The sequence below is a fragment of the Phocoena phocoena genome, chromosome 18, assembly GCF_963924675.1.
Source record: "Phocoena phocoena chromosome 18, mPhoPho1.1, whole genome shotgun sequence".
NCBI classification, from domain to species: Eukaryota; Metazoa; Chordata; class Mammalia; order Artiodactyla; family Phocoenidae; genus Phocoena; species Phocoena phocoena.
The window spans coordinates 25,088,179-25,094,307 of NC_089236.1; positions in this window are offsets into that span (position 1 = coordinate 25,088,179).

Genomic DNA, 6,129 nt, shown 5'->3' on the forward strand with positions numbered 1-6,129 from the left:
GTGCCCCCTGCAGTGGAAGTGCAGAGTCTTAAGCACTGGACCACCAGGGAAGTCCCTGAAATTATTTTTAAATGAGAAGAGATTTGCCAATATCCTTTTAACTCCAAGGAAACTTGTTTCAACAGGCATAACTCCCTGTTATTGAAGATGAGATGCCAGCTTCTGGGATTAGTAGCCTGGCAGGGTGACACTGAGAGAAGCCTTTTTGCCATTGCACTGAGGTTCCAGCCTCCTGCCTCCAGCATGAGCCCAAGGGCTGTTGCTCTCATAGGGTTGTTCTGTGTACATCTATCATTTCTAATGCTAGTGACTTCAATCAGATTCTTTGAGGGACAATTCATGTTCTAATGACAATCTCCTATTTTTTCTTCCACAAACATTTGCTGATTCCTTAATAAGAGGCCTTCACTCTTCAAGATGCAGGGGATCACACTATTTTCTCCTTATCTGTTCACTCATTCAACCCCCATTTGTGGAATGCCCTTCAGCACCCATCACTTTTCTTCTTTCTTCCCCTCTCAGCAAAAACAGTGCCTTCTGGACTTCCCTGGTGGTCCAGTGGTTAAGAATCCACCTTCCAGTGCAGGGGACACGGGTTCAATCCCTGGTCTGGGAACTAAGATCCCACAGGCAGTGGGGCAAGTAAGCCCGCGGGCTGCAACTACTGAGCCCATGCACCACAACTAGAGAGCCTGCACACTGCGACTACTGAGGCTGTGTGCTCTGGAGCCTGCACGCTACAACTAGAGAGAACTAGAGAGAAGCCCGCTCACCGCAGCGAAAGATCCCGTGTACTGCAACTAAGACCCAACGCAGCCAAAAATAAATAAATATTAAAAAAAAAACAAAAAAAACAGTGCCTTCTGGCCTTTGCAGAACTAATTCCTCCAACAGTGCTTAGGAGGGAATACATTTCTACCTTCTTTGGAGACTTTACTTCTCTCTCCTTATTCTCCCTTCTCTTCTCAATTACAGTAATCATTTAATAATAACTGTTACTGGGGGGCTTCCCTGGTGGCGCGGTGGTTGAGGGTCCGCCTGCCGATGCAGGGGACACGGGTTCGTGCCCCAGTCCGGGAAGATCCCACGTGCCGCGGAGCGGCTGGGCCCATGAGCCATGGCCGCTGAGCCTGCGCGTCCGGAGCCTGTGCTCCGCAACGGGAGAGGCCACAACAGTGAGAGGCCCGCGTACTGCAAAAATATATATATATAATAATAATAATAACTGTTATTGAGCACATACCCTGTGCCAGACACTATGTATAATTTGCTATTTCTTATTTAATCCTCATGAAAACACCATGAGAAAAATACTGTTATCCCCCTTTTACAAATGAGAACTGAAGCTTAAAAAAAGTAAATTTATACCCAATTATGAAACTAAGTAAGGGCCATCTCACCAAAGTTCATGCCTGTAGCTACTATGCTAAACTGCTTTTCATAGCATACTAATGAGTTTCCATAGATCTTTAGCCAGCCTCATTCAGTTTATTTTTTGCATTAATTTCCAAGGGAAAAATCTGTATGAATGGGAATCTGCATTAATTTTCTATCACTGATGTAACAAATTGCCACAAATTATGTCTTAAAGCAATACAAATTTATTATCTCACAGTTTTGGACGTCAGAAGTCAGAAATGTGTCTGCAGGCCCATGTTCCTTTTGGAGGCTCTAGGAGAGAATTTATTTCCTTGCTTTTACCAGCTTCTCCAGGCCACCTGCATTTCTGGGCTCATGGCCCTTTCTTCCATCTTCAAAGCCAACAACAAAGCATCTCCTCTACTCTCTGACCTCTGCTTCCTTTTCACATCTTCTCTCTGACTCTAACTCTGCTGCTTCTCTCTTATAAGGACCCTCATGATCACACTGGGCCCAGGAAGATAATGCAGGATCATCTCCCCATCTTAATATATTTAATTGCATCTGCAAAATCTCTTTTTGCCATATAAGGTAACATAGTCACAGATCCCGGTGGTTAGAGTGTTACACACATTCAGCCTACTACATGATCTTTGTAAAATACAAATCTAATGTATTTAGATTAGAGTGTTACACACATTCAGCCTACTACATGATCTTTGTAAAATACAAATCTAATGATGCTTTTTTCAAAGTATTAATTTATTTATTTTGGCTGCTCCGGGTCTTAGTTGCGGCACTTGGGGTCTTTGTTGTGGCCTGTTTAGTTGCAGCATGCTGACTTCTTATTTGTGGCAAGTGCAATCTTAGTTGTGGCATGCACGTGGGAGCTAGTTCTCAGACCAGGGTTAGAACCCAGGCCCCCTGCATTGGGAGCTCAGAGTCTCACCCACTGGCCCACCAGGGAAGTCCCTAATGATGCTTATTGCTTAAATTTCTTCCATGGCTTCCAGGAGAAAGCTGAGCCTCTTTACCTGAGAATGTGAAGCCCTTTATGATTTAGTTCCTGCCTATCTCTTGAAATTTCCCAGATTCTCAGTGTGTATCTGCGATGCCCTTCCCATCTGTGCCTAGCTCACTTCTACTTGTCCTTCGGAATTCAATTAAGGGTCAGCTTCTCCCAGAAGACATCACTGTCCCTGACCCTGATATGGCTGCCTCTCCTCTACACTCTCGAAACACTCACTACTCACCTCTAATATAGTGCTCATCGTACTGTGTTGAAGTCACTAACTTACGCGTCTATTTCCTCCACTAGACTGAAGTGTCTCTGCATCAGACACCATGTCTTATTTAACTGTGCATTCCCTGTGTTTTACAGTTGTTGCTCAAAAATATCTTTGCTGAATTAATCATCTTCCTGTAGCACATAGCATAGTATCTTATGTATAGTACAGAGTCAAAAACATATTTGCTAAATTGAGCTATAGTTGTTTTCACCTCCTCAGGAATAGGAAAGTAATATATCATCTTCTGCCAAAAAGATTCAGAATTGGGGACTTATATCTTGCTCCCCAGAACTGTAAAATGAAGTGTGAATAATAAATTGCTAAGTATAATACAAGGAAAGATTCAGCAATATTACAAGAATTGTAATTGAGATTATATGAGAGCTTAAATGAAGGACTATGATAGGTGGATGAGCTGATCTATCAAAGACACTGACAGCTGGAATGGAGTCTGTTTTCCTCACCATTGAACCCCTAGCACTTAGCAGAGTGCTTGGCACATGGTAGATATTCAGTAAATACTGGTTTAATGAAGATAATTTCAATGAATTGCACTCCAGGCAGAGGAATTAGTATTGTTAAGAAAAATTGGGAGACGCTGAAATAGGCAAAGAGATTATAAGACCTCCTGTTGAATTGTGTTTTTTCATTGTCTTTGAGCTATTTCACAACTCTTTTATGTTGTAGAAAACTGCTAACACATGATTCTTTTACTGAGATTGCCCTTTTTAAAAAAATTACTTAATTTATTTATTTTTGGCTGCGTTGGGTCTTCATGGCTGCGGGGCAGGCTTTCTTTAGTTGCGGCGAGCGGGGGCTACTCTTCGTTGCAGTGTGCGGACTTCTCACTGCGGTGGCTTCTCTTGTTGCCTAGCACAGGCTATAGGGGCGTGGGCTTCAGTAGATGTGGCTCGCAGGCTTTAGAGCGCAGGCTAAGTAGTTGTGGCACTGGCGTTTAGTTGCTCCTCGGCATGTGGGATCTTCCCGGAACAGGGCTCAAACCCTTGTCCCCCGGATTGGCAGGCGGATTCTTAACCACTGCGCTACCAGAGAAGCCCTGCACGTGATTCTTTTCCCTAGAAATGCAAATTTGTATAACTGAGATGCAAGTGGTTATGTCTTGCGTGTACGACCAGTTTTTCATCTTTTAAACAAATTCATTTCAGCATTCCTTATGGTGTATTTATGTTTTCTCTTTAGATTTTGTTTAACAAATTATAACATCCCTCATTAATTAATAATTTTTTAAAAATTGGCAGTTGTACAATTCATATTTATACAAAAGTCATAATCTTACCTTTAAAAATATCTTTTAGGGCTTCCCTGGTGGCGCAGTGGTTGAGAGTCCACCTGTTGATGCAGGGGACACGGGTGCGTGCCCCGGCCCGGGAAGATCCCACATGCCGCGGAGCAGCTGGGCCCGTGAGCCATGGCCGCTGAGCCTGTGCGTCCGGAGCCTGTGCTCCGCAGCGGGAGAGGCCACAACAGTGAGAGGCCCGCGTACCGCAAAAAAAAAAAAAAAAATATATATATATATATAGTTATATATAGTTATATATATTTATATATATATTTTAGCAGTATGAACAAAAAAGCCAAGTTTGAAGATGTGTTTTGGAAGAAATAAGGAGTTATCTGGTTGAGCTGAAACATGAGGACCTGAGGTTCTTGGAGGATATCATGAGAGATGAAAAGAGGCTAGCTAGATTGGAGTCAGATCTTGGAGAGCTGGGAGAACGATGTGCAAGTTGATGAGAGAGTACGGGCGGCAGAATCAAGGTCACAGTGCAGCCCAGGCTTTTTGGTTCAAATCCCTTTGGCCACTCTTCATCTGTCTGTTGGGTACAATCTTGAGCAAGTCACCTAGCCATGCTGTGCCTCAGCAATTCGTAGGGTTGTTGGGAAGACTGAGTGAGTTAGTTAAATGTTAAAAATTTAGAGCACTACCTGGTAAAGAATAAGTACTCAGTGAATGTTAACTACTATATTATTGTTACAGCTCACAGTTCTTTACCTGAAATACTTGGACCAGATGTTTTCAAACTTCAGGATGCTTTGGATTTAGAAAGGAAATGCGTATACCGTATATTGTAACACTTTCAGCGGGATCTGGAGCAGCAGCCTGTAATCTAACAAACAAATATTTCTTTTTTTAATTAAATCAAATTAAATTTTATTTTTTATTGAAGTATAGTTGATTTACAATGTTGTGTTAGTTTCAGGTGTACAGCAAAGTGATTCAGACATATATATTCTTTTTCAGATTCTTTTCCCTTGTAGGTTATTAGAAAATATTGAATATAGTTTCCTGTGCTATACCATAGGTCCTTGTTGGTTATCTATTTTATATACAGTAGTGTGTACATGTTAATCCTAAATTCGTAGTTTATCCCTCCCCTCCATGAATAAATATTTCTTCGGTAAATAATACGAATATTTATTCCAAGTGGGATAAATACAGATATAAATCGCCTTATTTCAGTCTCAGTTGGTATGCCTGCCAAACTGGGTTTGGGTTAGGGCAGATTTGGCCATCAAATAAGTTACCAAAAACCCTTCAGTTTTCAGAGATTTTTTGATATTTGCATTGAAAACAAGGTTTTTCAGAGCTTTGGGGATATGAGAATTGCAGAGAATTGCCGTACTACTAAAGTAAAAAAAAAGATAAGATTGAAATAGAATTTGGAAATCCTGGATATTGTTCAGAAAGCAAAATTTTGAATTTGATCACCTCTCCACTTTGGCAAAGTTTTAATTTTTTCTTTTAAAAATTTCAAAGCAAGGGCAACAAATAGTTGATGAGGAAAAGTTTCTCTTTATAGAGACTCCAAATAATAAATGAAGTCAGAGGACTTCCCTCGTGGTGCAGTGGTTGACTCCATGCTCCCAATGCAGGGAGCCCAGGTTTGATCCTTGGTCAGGGAACCAGATCCCACATGCATGCCACAACTAAGAGTTCACATGCCGCAACTAAGGAGCCTGCGAGCCGCGACTAAGTCCCGGCACAACCAAATAAATAAGTGAAGTCAGAATGATAAAATATCACCATTTTGCAACTTCTAATGGAATAATGGATCTAGGCAATCAAGAGCTTCTAGTATTTTAAAAAGACACAACTAAATATTTTGCATCTTCCTTTGTAAGTATCTAACCCACCTATGAATTAGTTTTGAAAAAAAAAAAAGTAAATATGACTCTGTTCAAGCTTCCAGACAAGTTTATAGGAAATACAGGAAACAAAGGAACATGATAAACACCACAACACAAGTCTAGAAAAATCTAGACTGTGTGAAACTTCTCAAGGCAAAGGATCTGGTCTCTTCAACAAATACATTGCAAATAAAAATAATTAAAAAGAGAGGGGAACCTGTAGATTAAAACAAACCAAGTATTACATATAGAAACAAATTGCAATGTATGGACCTTATTTGAATCTTGATGTGAACAAGCAAACTGCCTCCCCCTGCCAAAAAAGAAAAAG